Here is a 17,157-nt window from a genome sequence, read left to right as displayed (position 1 = left end):
AGATTAGTCTGAATGGATTGGGTAGGGAAGATCCACCACTGATGTGGGTGGGCACCCTCCAATGGACTCAGACCCTAGAGGGAGCAAGCCCAGAAGGTGAACTGGTCTCGCTCTGAGGGTTGGGGCAGTTTTCTCCTCAGGTTTTCAGCTGTGCACTGGCTTCCCTGGTAATGAGGGCTTTGGACTTGCCTCCTTAGGCAAATGGATATGTGGCAGTGACCCACTGTGGGGATTTTTTTTTTTTTTTTTTTTTTTTTTTTTTGCAGTACTGAGGATCAAATGCAGGGCCTCACACAGGTTAGGCAGTGCTATCCCATTAAACCATACCCCTATTCTTCCATTGCAAGACTTAGGTTGTGCCTAATGGTTTCAGATAACTACAGTTATAAAGCTGGGTACACACAATTAACAACCAGAGTGATATGCATTTATATATTTTGATTTTTTACCTATTTTTAAATATTTTTATTACTGCAATATAGTTATACACAATAGTGGGGTTCATTTTGACATATTCATAAATGTATGTAACATAATTTGCTCCATTTCAATCCCCAGAAATTCCCCTTCCTTCTTCTCTCCCCCTGATCCCTTCTTCTACTGGTCTTCCTTCTATTTACTTATTTAATTCTAATTATACCTTGTGAAGAGCGGTGATTTGAATCACAGTCTGACTCTTCCATGGCTGCCTTTGCACTGGGAGCTGCCTGTGCAGAAGTGCAGGTTGAGATGGCCCGGTTGCTATGGTGATACCAGCCTGAGGAAACTGTGCAAAGGCTCAGAGTTACCAGTCAGGACCTTGAATTCAGGTACCAGCTCCCAGAGATAGAGAATTCTGAGCATGACGAGATGACCCTAATGTCTCACCTGTCCTGTGTCCTTCAGATTGTCTGCTTTGCTAAAAATTTCCCACAAATAACTTTTTGATGAAATCTATATAATAAAGGTGCTGATCTAACTCTGGGTCGCTGTTTCTCCATCCGAGAGCTATGTCCCAACTAGCCCCACCTTTTTTGCTCTTTCTATGTCTGTCTTTTCTTCATCCCCCATTGCCCCTGGTCTGGTTTTCCTTAATTAGCCCTGGTGGTTGACAGATGACAGAACTGTGGCAGTACCTAAAAGTGGAAGTCATTGTGATGTATTCATACGTGTACAGAGCATGTGATTGGTCAATTTCATCCTGCATTTCCTCCTCTTTCCCACCTTCCTCCCTGCCCCTCAATCCCCTTCTTCTATTCTACTGTTCTCCCTTCTATTTTCATGAAATCTCCATCCTTTTTTTAATTCCTTATTTCTTTTTCACTTCCCTATGTGAAAGAATACATTTGACCATTGATTTACTGAGTCTGATTTATTTCACTTAGCATGATGTTCTTGTTTTATCCATTTACCTATAAATACCATAATTTCATTTTTCTTTATGGCTGAGTAAAACTCCTTTGTGTACATATATCACATTTTCTTTATCCATTTATCTATTGATGGACACGTAGGCTGGCTCCATAACTTGGTGATTGCAAACTGTGTAGCTATAAACATTGGAATGTAGGTATCACTGTAGTGTGCTGATTTCTGCTCTTTTGGATAAATACCAAGGAAAAGAGTAGCTGGGTTATATGGTGGCTCCATTCTTAATCTTTTGAAGAGCCTCCATACTGTTTTGCAAAGTGACTGTACTAATCTGTCACCAACAATGTGTAAGTGTTCCTTTCTTCCTACATCCTTGCCAGCATTTATTATTACTTATATTCATGAAGCTTGCCATTCTAACTTAGGTGAGATGAAATTTCAGAGTAGTTTTGATTTGTATTTCCCGGATTGCTAAGGATGTTGAACAATTTTTCATATATCTGTTGACCATTTGCATTTGACCTATTTTTTATGAATATAGTTCATCTTCTCATAACTGTTATGACTGTGTTAATATATCTGAACATTTATACTTGCAAAAATAAGTATGTTATTATTGTCCATTTTTTTGTATAAAGTGGCCTGTGAAGTATTCTATCCTATTTTTAGTATGTCTCAAATAAATCCCTTTTAAAAATGTAAATAAAAAGTCAAGTGTGGTGGTGGATGCCTGTAATCTCAATGACTCAGAAGGCTAAGGGCAGGAGGATGGCAAGTTCAAGGCCAGCCTGGACAAGTTAGTGAGACATTATCACAAAATGAAAATAAATAGAGCTGGAGATATATAGTTCAGTGGTAGAATACCCCTGGGTTCAAGCCCCAGTATTACCAAAAAAAAAAAAAAAAAAAAAAAAAAAAAAAAAAAAAAAATTTAAAGAAACTTGTTAAGGTTTTATTTTCAAGAGTTATATTTTCAGAATTTTGATTTTTCTTAGACTTCAGGAATTTTGATCTTTTTGGATTTCAACATTCAGGATTATGGCATTCAGTGTTGTATACACCTGTGCAGGTCAGTATGGCTAAACATACAATTAGCAGACAGAACATCGTGCACCTGCGGAGACCACCCATTTTGTCTACATAAACAGCATCCCTCTCACCCCATTGGATCTGTTGGGGTAAGTCCTCCTCCCTGTACTCTTACTCTTATGCTGCAGTATAAATCCTAATAAAGCCTCTTTTGGGTGGTCTTATTTTTGCCTATGTGTGATTTCTATCTTGAAAAGAGCAGGCTGAGCAGGTTGCACTAAGAGCCAGTAACACTGAGGGCAGCTGATAATGAGAGTTACCAGAAGGCAGAGCTGACAACACTGAGCGCTGTTAGCAGTGAGAACAGCTAGCAGTCAGAGCTGTGGCAAGCCTCTGGGGCTGCAGGAAATGCTGCTGGGAGAGCTGCTAGCTCAGGCTGAAGAAGGAGCTGTTGATTTGGCTGCTGGAAGAGTAACAGGGAGAGCTGTGAACACTAAGAGTGGAAAAACCAGTGGCCCTCAAAGCTCAGAGCTGCTAACACTAAGGGAGTTGCACTTTACCTATTTGTGACTTCTACCTGGGTTGAGCAAAAGAACCCTCAGCCATTTGGTGACATCTATACCTCTAGTTGCTTACTTTTTTGTTTGATACTGGGGATTTAACTTAGGGCTAATTTACTTCTAAGCCACTTCCCAAGCCTCATCCAACCCCTGCTTCTTTTTTTTGTTTGTTTGTTTGAGACATTTCTCATTAAGTTGCTGAGTCTCCTGTTGAACTTTCAAACCTCCTGCCTCAGTCTGCAGAGTTGATGGGATGATAGGCATGGACCACTATGCCTGGCACTAGTTACTTACTTGCAAAACATGTCCTGGAGCTAAACAGCAATAAACTCTAAATTTCAAAAGTCTAAAAAAAAAAAAAAACCCAAAAAACTTGCCTAAGGCAACTGTATGTACCATATAAAGTAGATTATCTTTCCAACCCCTTCTCCACTTATTTCTTCCAAAACACATATCTGAAAAGCCAGGAAGCCAACAAAGGAACAAATAAACAAATACAAACTTCTGGTAAAACCAGCTTATATAATAATAAAAAAAAAATCTGTTCTTTATATTTTATAAACACCTTAAAATATGTTTGAGTATGACTTTTGATTATTCTACATTTGGTGTTATTGATAATAGATTATACATCTGAAGACCAGGAACTTTGTTTGCTCAGGGAGCAGTTGGAGGGATGCTGCAGTGTGGACTTTGGAGAGTACTTACAGAGAGCAAGGTTAGTGTCGGGCTCCTTGTTTGCCAGTTGTGTAAGTTGGTAAATTGGGTGAGTGTATTAGTCAGCTTTCTGTTGCTGTGACAAAATAGCTGAGCTAAACAACTTAAAGGGATAGATTTATTTTGATTCATGGCTTCAGAGGTTACATGGCTGGCTAGATCCATTGCTTTTAGGGTGTGGTGAGGCAGAACATTATGGTGAGGAACACATGGTAGAGCAAAATTACTTAGCTCAGGGTGGCTGGAAAGCAGGGAGAGATAAGAGAGGGGGTAGAGAAGGGACTGGGGTCCCAATATCCCTTTCAAGGCCACACCCCAATGACCTACTTCCTCCAAGTAGGACTCTCCTCCCAAAATTTCCACCACCTACCAATAGTAACCACCAACTTAGGACCAAACCTTCAACTATGAGTCTCTGGGGGACATTCCAGATCCAGACAATAACAACAAAGGACTTTCTAATCTTTATCTGTGAAATGGGGATGATACCACTTGCCTCAGATTTGTTGCAAGGATCTAATGAAATTGTGTATATGAATGAGAACATGATCTAGAATAACCTTTTCTCTGTCCCTATCTACACCCTTCTCTCTATATAACCAATTCTATTTGCTTCTTATCCCTTCAGATTTTTGTTAGCAAACATAAGGAAATTAAGTATATATGTATGTAGGTATAAGTAGATCCTCCTTTTGCCTCCTTGCTTATAGAAAAGGAGCCTACCACTGCTTTTCAACTTTTTTTCCCACTTTATCTATCTTGGAAATATGTCATATCATTTTTTTAAACAGCAGCATGAGATTGCATTGTGTGACTGTGCCACAGTTTGCTTATTTTACCGTGTTGGGGATTGAACCCAGGGCCTCATGCATGCTAGGTAAGGTCTCTACCACTGAGCACATCCTCAGTCCCATGTAGCACAATTTATTTAGCCACACTTCCTGCTTTATAGGAAGATATTTGGATTATCTCCCAACTTGGTTTATAACATATAAAGCTGTAACAATCATCCTTTGATACACAGTATCATTTGCATATGAGTATATCTAAAGAGTCGATACCTTTGAAACTGTGTGTGTGTGTGTGTGTGTGTGTGTGTTGCTGGAAATGAACTCAGGGCCTCACTCATGTGGGCCAGCACGTTACTAACTGAGCTACCTCCCCAGCTCTGAAACTTTAAAAAAATAATTTCACTGACATAAAACTTACTACATTGGTAATTTTGATGGCTTTTGTCCAATTATATTTCAAAAAAGTTGCTCTATTTTGTACTCCCCAACAGTGTTTGAGGGCATGCATTACAATTCTTAAAAAGTGATACTTTTAGCTGGGTAGAGCATACCTGTGATCCCAGCTACTTGGGAAGCTGAGCCAGAAGAATCACAAGTTTGAGTCCAACTTAGCAATCCAGATCCTGCCTCAAAATTAAAAAATAAGAAAGGATTAGAGATGTAGTTCAGTGGTGAAGCATTCCTGGGTCAATCTACAGAACTGGAAAAAAGAAAAAGTGAGTACTTCCAGAAGGTAGGGTTGGAAGAGTAATTTTTAATTTCTTTCTTTAAAAATACTGTAAGTTTTAAATTTTATTGCATGTGGATATAGTCTTGAGGTAAAATATTTTAAGCCATGTAACTAAATGGTAAGAATTTCAAGTTCTCCTTGGCCAACACTTTTTCTTCCCTCCAAGCTGCTTCAGCTCCTCCCTTATTGTACACTGTGTGGTGTGCCAATTAGCAATTGTCAAACCCAACAGCCTTTTCTCAGTTCCCGCCCTCCTTGAGATCTCCAAAGATCTCTTCCCAAGATCCCTCTTCCTTTCGCTTCCCTGGCACAAACATTCTGGTTCTCTCATGTTTTTCTGATCCTTCACCATCTGCTCTGGTTTCTCTTTCTTCTTTTGCCTTGAAAAATAGGCCTAATGGTAGGAAATGTTTACTGAAGACTGATGATGCACACAAGAACAACAGAACCCCAAGCCACAAGAGTCAGGTCTTGGGAGCGTGGCAGATTGTTTGCTCCTCTCTCTGTAAGCACATTTAGTCTGCTTAGGCTGCCATAACTAAAATACCACTAAGTGGGTGACCGAAACAGCAGAGATTTACTGTCTTCCAGTCCTCTAGGACAGAAATCCAGAGTCAAGATGTTGGCAGGGTTGGTTTCTTCTCTAACCTCTCCTTGGCCCACGGATGGCTGCCTTCTCCGCCCTGTGTCTTCACATGCTGTTCCTTCTGTACTGCCAGCATCCTCATCTCCCCTTCTTATAAGAATCCCAGCATATTGGATTAGGACCCCCTGGAATGAGCTCATTTATAACATCATTACCTCTTTAAAGACCCTTTCTCCAAATACAGTGACATCCTGAGGTACTCAGGTTAGGACCTCGACATTTCAATCTGGGGGGACACCACTTGGTCCACAATGGTAAACTTGATCTTTACTTTGCGCTCCTTCCTGTCAAAGGGTATAATATTTTCTTCACCTCCTAATTCTAGCCTGGCCTTGTGATTTGATTTGACCAATAGAGAATATGGCACGACTTCCAGAACTAGGCTGTCCATTTCTGCTTGCACTCTCTTGGAACGCTGCCCTGAGACCACCACCTAAGGATGCTGGTCTAGCCTCCTGGGGGAACGAGGATCCATGGAAGAGACAGGATGAATGCCGGCCCTCAGTCAGGACTGCCAGTCACTCGAGTGAGGTCACAGTGGCCCAGCAAGCTTTTCCTGCCATCATCTGACTGCAATTTACAGAGTACCCAGCAAGGCCAGCCGAGGAAGTGCCCATCCAGCCCACAGAATAATGAATATATCACATGGTTTGTTTTAATCCACTAAAACATGATTATTGTTAGAACCCACTATTTTCACATAGCAACAGTTCATTGATACTGGAGAAGATAAAGAAATTAAATATCTACAAATGTGATGAGTTTTATAAAAGGAAAAAATACAGGTTGAGGCAAAGAGTAGGGGTCAAACTAGTGTGGGAAGAGGAACTTCAAAGAGGCTTCCTGGCCTTGGAAGCTGAGGCAGGAGGATCGCAAGTTCAAAGCCAGCCTTAGCAACTTAGTGAGACCCTGTCTCAGAATAAAAAATAAAAAGGGTGGAGATGTGGCTCAGTGGTTAAGTGCCTGTGGGTTCAATCCCCAATGTCAACAAACAAACAAAAACAAAACAAAAACAACAAAGCCCCAAGCTTCCTGGGGAAGTGATGGTTGAGGTGAGGTACCTGTGGTGAGCAGCAGTGGTAGGGTAAAACTGGGGAGTAGAGCATGGAAGGAGGATGTGTGGGCCAAAACCTGCGCAAACGCTCCACCCTCCCCGGGGGGAGTTCACGTCCCCATCAATGGCACGTGGGTAGAAGTGGCACTGTGTACTTGTGATCCTAGGCCTTGCGAGGCAGCGTGTGGTTCTGCTCGCCTCTCGGGGAACTTCCAGCGTTGGCCATGAGAACACTCCCAGGGAGCCTGCTATCCCAGCAGAGTGGAAGGTACGTGGAAGCGAGCCGAACAAAACCCACAGGGTGGAGCTGAGCCAGGCTGGATCAGCAAGCATGGGCAACAGGCCGATACTTGAGGCTGTCTGCCACTGAGGGTTTTATGTTGTTTGGTATATAAAATAGCTGACTAATAGGATGACTGGCATTCTAGACAAAGAAAAAATGCTGCATGCAGAAGCCCCAAACCGAAGAGCGTGGTCTAGTTGAGGAACCAAAGCTGACCACTACAGCAGGAGCCTAATGAGTAGTGGGGAGACTGGAAAAAGTCAGCAAAGGCACATCATTCAGGGTCTTACGGGCCACTTTAAGAATTGTGAACCTTAGCTGGGCGTGGTAGCGCATGCCTCTAATCCTGGCAGCTTAGGAGGGTGAGGTAGGAGGATCAAGAGTTCAAAGCCAGCCTCAGCAATTTAGAGAGGCCCTAAGCAACTTAGCAAAAACCTGTCTCAAAATAAAAAATAAAAAGGACTTGGGATGTGGCTCAGTGGCTAAGGGACCCCGGGTCCAATTAAAGAAAAAAAAAAAAAAAAATTATGAACTTTTTTCTATGTAAAATAGTGCAGCTACTAAGGAAAACAGTATGGAGGTTCCCCGAAAAGTTAAAAATTGGGAGCCACCAACACGTATCCTCCAGGAGTGCTGCAGTTCCCTCGGTGCTGTTGCTTTGGGTGGGCTGGGGGCGCTCCCCGGATCCGCAGCGGGTGGAGCAACGTGCACGTCACCACGGCTGAGAACTGGAGAGAGAGTGGACGACAAGACTCTGTGCTCCATGATGTCCTGCTTGTCAAAATCTTCAACCAGAATGGGAAAGTTTTGCGGAATGGGGAGATGATTCTTGAGGTCAACGTTGCAAAAGTGGATATCGCAGAGCAGAGCGGACTGAGGGGACAGTTTCACATAACTGTTCTCCCTACTCTTTATCTCTGTAAAGATGGTGAATGGAGGTGCCTATCAGAGTCCAAGGATGAAATTACGAAGTCCTTCTTAAGTCTGAAAGCGCAGAAGAGCGGGCTGGGGTTGTGGCTCAGTGGCAGAGCAGGTGTGAGGCCCTGGGTTCGATCCTCAGCACGACATAAAATAAATACATAAAGTCATTGTGTCCATCTACAACTAAAAAATGTTTTTTAAAAAAGGGTGGAAGAGTATTGGACACTTCTCATGGTGGTTTGGTGCAGGTGCTGTTCTGAGGAGCAGCACGGCAGGACTCCTTCAGCTCTCTGTGTGGTCAGGACTTGTCCTCACTGTTTTATTTAGGACCTTGGATTAGTGGTTTGGGGATCACTCGTAGTTTTGCTTTCACTCTGCTCTCAGGACTGTGATCGGGACTCTGTATACAATTTGTGGCAAAATGCCTTTGTCCTTTAAACAGGCACAGATCACGGCCATACTCTTCAAAAACATTATTGCAGGAATTTTATCAACCTTTGAAAAAAGTGGAAAAGGAACAAGAAGCTGACAAAGACTATTTAGAAGAGGAAGCCAAGAGGTAAATCCTAATACTTTTTTATAGATATTTTAATATTATGATTTTGATAAAAGCAGAATTTTGATCATTTCTTTTGGTTTAAAGTTAACTGTGACTTGCTTGTATATTGTAGGGTTCTGTCTAGATTGTCATTAGACTGAAAAGTCATTGTTCAAAAACTGAAGTGCTAGGTATAAAAGCTTGAAATATGATCTAAGAACAGCATGGTGGTAGGCACGGTGGCACACACCTGTAATCTCAGTGGCTCAGGAGGCTGAGGCAGGAGGATTACGAGTTCAAAGCCAGCCTCAGCAACTTAGGGTTAGGGTTAGGGTACTAAGCAACTCAGTGAGACCCTGTCTCAAAATAAAATACAAAAAAGAACTGGGGATGTGGTTCAATGGTTAAGCACCCCTTGGTTCAATTCAGGGGAGGGGGGAGAACAGCATGGTGGTTTAAATAATTCTTTAATTTTGGAAAAATCTGGTATGCAACAAAAATATTTGTTTTTTAATAATAACCTGTTTCAATACTTTGTTGAAAAATTACGTTTCCTAAGTATTGTTTTATTTGGGTATTTAAAAAGATTACTCTAGAGAAAATGATTTTTTATTTGAATTTTTTTCTTTTTTGGCAGTACTGGGGATTGAATTTAGGGCCTTGCACAAGCTAAGCAAATGCTCTACCACTGAGCTACACCCACAGCCCTTTTTAGTTTTATTTTGTCACTAAATTGTGCAAGCTGGCCTCAAACTTGTGATCCTCCTGCCTCATTTCCTGAGTAGCTGGTATTAAAGGTGTGTAACACCACACCCAGGTTGATAAATTTTTCTTGGTTTCTCTGCGTGAAAAAAAAAATTTCCCATGAATGGGAACTTTGTTTATTGTCTCAAGAAATGTTTATTTCAACAACAACCTTGTGATCTTTTTAGAGATAGAGTCCAAAATGTCCTGTTTAAAAAGTATACAACAAATAAAAACTGTCTTACTTAAATCACAGTTTACATGATAATACAGGATATGCTGTTTACTTAGGAAGGTTTTGTAATTCCATAGTCTTCTCTTGATATTTATAAAGATTGATTGCCTTTTTTGTTACCTCTGTGTTCAGTGTATAGTTTGTATTTTTAAAATTTGCTATGGTTTACATTTTTCATTTTTCAAATTGGGTGATAATTTCCTGGAAATTATCATATTTTGGTAAACAGTTCTTTTTTCTTTTTTTGTTACTGTTTCAAATTGAAGTTTTGTGAGTCGATTCATTAAATCAAGCTATTGATAATCTTGATAATTTAAAATTTTGACTGCTCCTCTCGGATTTTATATCATTCTTGTTGAACTTCTACTTAAACTTTTTTTTTTTGGATGTGAAGGTGAATATTCCTGATTTTTATTTGGTGTGGAAAGTCTTGGTATTTTACATTTTGAAAATTCACAGAAACTTAATTTGATATCAAAATTTATTTTCCATTCAGGAAAAATAAATTTTAAAATGGTATTACCATGTGATCAATAATCTCCCTTTTATGTGTGTATCCAAAAGAATTCAAAGCAGGACCTCAAAAAGATATTTATATACCTATGTTCATTGCAGCCTAATTCAAAATAGCCAAGAAGTAGAAATAATACAAATGTTCATCAACTGATGAATGTATAAAGAAAATCTGGTATATACATGCAGTGGAATATTATACAGCCCTTAAAAAGAGTTCTCATCACATGTTACAGTATGATAAGCCCTGAGGATATTATGCTAAGTGAAATAAATGATTCACTAAGAGACAAATGCTGTAATCCCACTTATATGAGGTATCTAAAGAAGCCCAAATCATAGAAATAAAAAGTAGAAAGGTGGTTGTCAAGGCAAGGGGGGAGGAGGAGGAGATATAGTGTTAATGGCATACAATTTCAACTTTGTAAAAATAAAAAAGTTCTAGATATATGTTGCACAATAATGTGAAATACTTTACACTATTGAACAGTGTGATTAAAATGGTTAAGATGGTATATTTAATGTTATGTGTATGTAACCATAACTAAAAATAAAATAAAACTTGAGAAAATGGAAGAATGTCAGAATTCATTCTAAAAGCACTGGGAAACCATTTCAGAGTTTTAAACAGAGCAGTGACCTGCTCAGTATACCCCTGCTGTCAAGAACTCATCATCCACTAGTCTGGTTTCAGTTGTTGCCTCTACTTGTCAAATTTGAATCTGGTCCTGACTTCTCTCCAATGTTCCATGCTAGATCACAAATTCCCTTTATGCTAGGTGGTCAAAACAACACATCACATTAATACATCACATTGAATTTCATGGATCCTGGGCCATGCACTGTGGAGTCAGTATGATAGTCCCAAGTCTCAAGTGTCTCCTGACAGATACACACAACAACTAGCCAGAGTACAATGAGACAAATGCTGCTCATTTTTTTCCTGGAAATGTCCTCTATCTTTCAACCCCGCCTTTGCCTAGGAACCAGCTCAAAAATCACACACCTTCTCTAAGATCTCTTCTTAGATTAGATTTAGTCATGCCCTCCACAATTTATACTTGAGTCCATTATTGCTGTTGGGTTGTTTGTAACAATATTTTTATGACTTTAACTAATTTATAAGTATGAAAATGAGATATTTGAATGGGAATTCTTCCTTTTTCTTTGTATACTAGGGATAATAATTATTAACTCTTTTTTAAATTTTATTGTAAACAAATGGGATACATGTTGTTTCTCTGTACATGGCGTAAAGGCATACCATTTGTGTAATCATAAATTTACATAGGGTAATGCTGTTTGATTCATTCTGTTATTTTTTCCCTTTCCCCCCACCCCTTCCACCCCTCTTTTCCCTCTATACAGTCCTTCCTTCCTCCATTCTTGCCCCCCTCCCTAACCCTAACTCTAACCCTAACACTAACCCCTCCCACCCCCCTAATTATTAACTCTTAACTAACTAGAATTGGATGCTTGATCTAATTTAACTTTCCCAAGAAAGTTAGGGTGACGAAACCTGTGTTCCAGCAGCCCCTGTGGTGCTAAGTATAATGTATGGTGTTGCTCACATTGCAAAGGAAGTAAAAATGGTGTTTCAGAGGCAAGAGAGATAGCTTAGTTGGTAGAGTGCTTGCTTTGCAAGCATGAGGCCCTGGGTTCAATCCCCAGCACTGTAAAAGAAAAACAAAAAAAAAACCAAACTAAAAGTTGTGTTTTGGGATAAAATGTGCCCCTTCCAAATTCTTATGTTGAAGTCCTAACCCCCAGAACCTCAGGAGACAAGCTCTTAATTATGTGGATTGGGGTTGTGACTCAGTGGTAGTGCATGCACCTAGCATGCGTGAGGCCCTGGGTTCGATCCTCAGCATCACATAAAAATAAAATAAAGGTAAAGGTATTGTGTCCACCTACAACTAAAAAGTATTTTTTTTTTTTAAAAGAGGTGATTATGTGAAAATGAAGTCCTGGGGTGGCCCAGTCCCTCAATATGACGGGTAGCCTTATACAACAGGCACCGAGGGAAGAACACGCAAAGGCACCAGAGAGCACAGCTGTCTGCAAGCCCAGGACAGAGTTTTGAGGAAACCCATCCTGTTGATACTGGGATCCTGGACTTTCCAGCTTCTACTACCATGAGAAAATTAATTTCTGTTTAAACCACCAGTCTGTGGTGCTCGGTGACGGCAGCCCTAGCAAACCAATACAAAGTCATGCCATTTGCTTTACAGTTACTCAAGAAAATAATTTCAGAAAAGAATCTGTGTTCAGAGACACAAATCAGAAAGGGCCATGGCAAGACCCTCCTGTTTGGAGTCGGTCCTCCCTTCTGAGGAGAGGAACGTGGCGTGTGAAGAAGTGCTCTTGCCCACACACATGGCTGGCTCGTGAGTCACAGGACAGGCGCTGGCCCAGGGCCAAACTCACTGTGCCAGGATTTCATCAGGCACTCAAGACAAAAAGAAGAGAGGGAAAAAGAACACACAAGAGGCAGATTTTGGGTATATAACATAAGAGGTAAAAAGGTGGCTGCTTCTGCTAACAGATATGTTCAACAACATTATGGTGATATTCCTAAAGGAGCCATGGACGTATTTTTGACACAGAATCATTTCAGTGATTTTAACAGAGAATGTTTTGCTGGGTTTTAAGAAGTTTGAAGATCTCCACAGCCATTCTTGTTCCGACATGTAGAAATAACTGGCTCTCAATTAGTTGTCTTATTAAAAGGATTCACAGGGCTACCTATTATTAGTGTATATTATTTTTCTCAATGCTTCAGACACTTAGGCATGTATTTTACTGTTGCCATGGGAACCCAGGTCTGTAATAAGCAGCTCTTTTAATTCTGACAATTAGGCTGATATAAAAGAATATTTTAATGAGGTGAAGAATTTTCAGAGCCCAGCCAGAGGTCTGGCAGAAGAGGAACTTTGTTCTCCAAACAGTTTCAAAATTAGCTTAGACTGTCTTTTGTTACAATTGTCTCCTTTGACATCTGCTGAGCATTCATTAGTCAGACCTCCCTAAGGATCTGTGGTTTTCCATAAAGATTGGAGGTTTGCTTATTTCTCAGAAACTGAAGTTTTGTCCACCACAGTCTCTCTGAACACCTGGGCTGCTCTCTAGTTGGAGGGAGATGCAACTTCTCCTTTGTTCTGTCAATCAGGAAAGACTAGGTTAATCATTAGGTTTCATAGACAATAAAGGTGTTCTCTCTCTCTCTTTTTTTACCGATTTAATAAAAAAAAATGCTTTTATATATTATGAAATATCTGGAAGCCATAAATCTTGTTTTTCTTATATTCATTGCCTATAAAATATTTTGAGGACTATTTATTAATTTAATTAATTTTAATGATAGATAACTTTGCTTATAGAACAAAAGTCAAGAGGCACCCAGTGAAATATTAGTGTTCCTTCTATCCCTGGCCACACACACAGAGACACACACACACACACACACACACACACACACACACACACTTTCCGTGTTGGTTGCTATTTTATCTCATTACATAAAGAACTGCTTTGTTCTGTATAAAGCTCTTCCCTGTAATTATTTAGCAGTCATGGACTGGGTGCTACAGGTATCCTGTGGCAACATGGCAGCAAAGACCACGAAATCCCTGATCTCCAGAGCCACATGAGCAGGTAACTCTGGAAGTGCCTGCTCTCCAGTGCGCAGTGCTGAGTGAGATAAGTAGATGGACCGAGAGGTGGAGGCACACTGGAGGGAATCTGGTCACCAAAGGGCTCAATGGCAAGATACTGGGATAGCATTTTGAAGAATAAGCCAGGGGTCTCCAGGTAGACAGGGAAGGCAAGTTCATTTCAAGTAGAGGGAACAATAAATGGCCAAGTCCTATAGTTATAAGATAGCAGAGCATTTTGGGGAACTGAAAGTGGTTTGTTATGGCTGGAGAGTAGGATAAGGGTTTGTGTGTGTGAATTAGATTAGATCAGTGATTCTCAAAGTTTCTGACCACAACCCATAGTTAAGTAACACATTTTACATCATCACACTGAATGCATGCAAGTGCGTGTGCGTGCACACACATGTATGTAAGTAAGACAGAAACAAAATTTCATGAAAAATACCCCTACTAAATGTAATCTGGTATTTTTCTACTAAATTCCGTTCTGCTTATTTTTCTAAGTGCTAGTTGTGACTCACTAAATTGTTTTTTGCAAACCACTAATAGGCACTATCTGCAAGTTGGAAAACTCTGGACTACATTGTAGACTCTGATGCAATCACCCAGTCAGCCTTTACTTGATTTACATGACCAGGACTACTTTTTAATTTATAATATACTGCAAAGCATCAAGAAGCTTTGTTTGGACATTCATTTAGAAATATTTATTCAGCACCTGCAATGTCTCAGACACTATGCTACATACTGGAGAGACAGTGATAAGGGAAACTTCCCTTGACCTGTATCCTCACAGAACCAAAAACTGGTATCCCAGATGCATTATTTACTGCAATAATTTTTAAAAAGCATATTTTAAGATGGGCATGGTGATGCAACACTATAATCCCAGCTACTGGAGAGGCTGTGGCAGGAGGATCACAAGTTCAAGGCCAGGCTTGGCAATTTAGTGAGTCCCTGTCTCAAAATAAAATAAAAGGACTGGGGATGTAGCTCAGTGGTAGAACACTCCTGGGTTCAATTCCTAGCACTAAAAAAAAAAAAGCATGTTTTAGTCTCAAAGTAGAACACGCTTATTGTAAAAAACTTCAGACTATGTAAAAGAGCATAATAAGCAAAATTAAATAAAAAATGCCCTCACCTTTTTGTACATAAAGTTTCTGTATTTATTTATTTCACTAGGATAGAAGGATGGAACTTGTTGAATTTCTGGCCCTTTGGGAAGAGTTTTGGGGGGGTGTGACTCAGTTTTGCAGTGCTTGATCACCCCCAGAGAAAACTAGTCTCAGGAAGTGTGTGATCTTGACAAGTTTGTCAAGTTTGTCACCAAATTTGTGATCTCAACAAGTTTGTGATCTGAACGTTTGGTACCTCACCTTGATAAGGCTGTGTTTCAGCGACATCCTTCCCAAAAGTCAACCAACCGGTCTGACTCTATCTCCGCTGCCATAGGAAAGCTTTCAGGTGACTGGAGACACCCAGCGTTTTACTGCTGAGATGACATAATGACTTCTGGCGTGTTTTTCCCAGATGCTTTTAGCCTGATTCCCCCAAGCAGTCCAAAGGCTAGATTAAGATTTTTGAATCTTGGGCAAACTTCTGCTTCGATTTGGCTGTCAAGGGCTGGACTCTAAACCCCTGAAGTGTGCTGAAGAGGAAAGGATGTGAGGAAGTTGGATATAATCACACACCGGGGAGGAAGATTTTATTTGCCATTTATTCAACAGATATTCCCAGAGCATCTGCAGAGTGTACATTTCTGTGTGGGAAAGTCTTGGGGGCCTCAGAGTTAAAAAGAGTCCTCCTACCATGTCTAACATGGGACACCGGAAGCCTCACTGAGTGTTCTCTGGGGAAGCAGAGCATTTTACAGCCATTGTGTTTGCCCAGGGTTAGACACACATCCAGGTCAGATTAACCTGCCCTGATTCAGTTGGAAAGAAGTTTGAAGACATTGAAAAGAGGATTTAGTGAGTCCTACGGTTACTAAGTTATGTTCAGTGAAATGTGTCTGACTTTACGAGTGGTTTTATGTTTCCTGTCTCTTTGGTTCCTGATCTATTTATAAATGTTTCTGATCTTGTTCTGCATTCTTTTGATACTTCTGATTAAAAATATCTGTTGCTTTCAGTCTAGAGCTTTATATCCATAAAGTATACGTGTTACATTTTTCTTCTCTATTTTTCATTTCCTGTTCAGGCCATGGCAAGTCACAACATCACTTGTTAATCATGTGCTGCAAGCACTTCAGGAGCAGAAACTGCGTCTCGCCTCCCCTTCTTTTTGTCTTCTGCACAACAACTGGCAAAGAGGAGACCGATTTAGAACAGTTAACTTATTGGACAACTACTATGCAGACTTAAGCCCTGCATCCAACTTATCATCTGACAGGGAGAAAGGGCCAAGAACACTTAAAATAAGAAGTAGGGGGCTGGGGATATAGCTCAGCTGGTAGAGTGCTTGCCTCGCAAGCACAAGGCCCTGAGTTCGATCCCCAGTACCGCAAAAAAAAAAGAAGTAGGGGCTGGGAATGGAACTTGGCAGTAGAGTGCATGCTTAGTATGTGTGGGGCCTGGGTTCAATCATTATAGATATATCTATATCTATATCTATCTATATATATATGGAGGGAGAGAGAGAGAGAGAGAGAGAGAGAGAGAGAGAGAGAGAGAGAGAGAGAGAGAGAGAGAGAGAGAAGGAACATGCAGAGCCTATAAAGTGCCACCAGAAGTCATAAGTCATAGTATTTGCTTCAGGTCCTGGGAATAATTCTAATTCCTAAATGAGTTCCATAAAATACGTTAAATTTAAATCGTATCTGGAATGAGTGTTAGGATTTCAAGTTATTTAACATTATTGAGCCCTCATCATACCAGGTGATGGACCTGTCTCCACCTCTAGTAGCAGACTTGGAGACCAGTAGGGAGACACCACATGTATTCATCCAGACCCTTTTGGGGACAGGTAAGCAAAACCATCTCCTGCTGGCTTTAAGCAACAGAGACACCTGATTGGCTCATGCAGTTGAAAAGTCCAGGAGGGGATGCACTGTCAGGCATAAGTGGATCTGGGAAGTCAAATGATGTGGTCCCACTTGGGTCTCCCTCTGTTTTCCTAGGCTCCCTCCACATGACGGTGGAGGAAATCCCAGCAACCCAGGAGGCTGAAGCAGGAAGATTCCAAGTATGAGGGTAGCCTCAATTTAGCTAGACTCAGTTTCAAAATACAAAATGAAAAGGATTGAGGATGTAGCTCTGAGGAGAGGATCTCTGGGTTCAAATCCCAGAACTGAAGGGAAAAAAGAAGAAGAAGAAGAAGAAGGAGAAGGAGAAGAAGGAGAAGTAGTCATCATGGTGTTGAAACTGGCCACAGACAACTCTTGACTTTCCT

At 40.6% G+C, this 17,157-nt stretch overlaps 1 pseudogene; it reads left to right on the top strand.

Moving 5' to 3' along the window:
• LOC124980314 (thioredoxin-related transmembrane protein 4-like) overlaps positions 1-16,956 on the top strand; it is a 44,886-nt pseudogene extending 27,930 nt beyond the window's left edge.
• Positions 16,957-17,157: the final 201 nt, after the last annotated feature.

This window comes from Sciurus carolinensis, chromosome 1 (assembly GCF_902686445.1).
Source record: "Sciurus carolinensis chromosome 1, mSciCar1.2, whole genome shotgun sequence".
Taxonomy (NCBI): Eukaryota; Metazoa; Chordata; class Mammalia; order Rodentia; family Sciuridae; genus Sciurus; species Sciurus carolinensis.
This window is presented reverse-complemented; position numbering and strand designations above follow the sequence as displayed.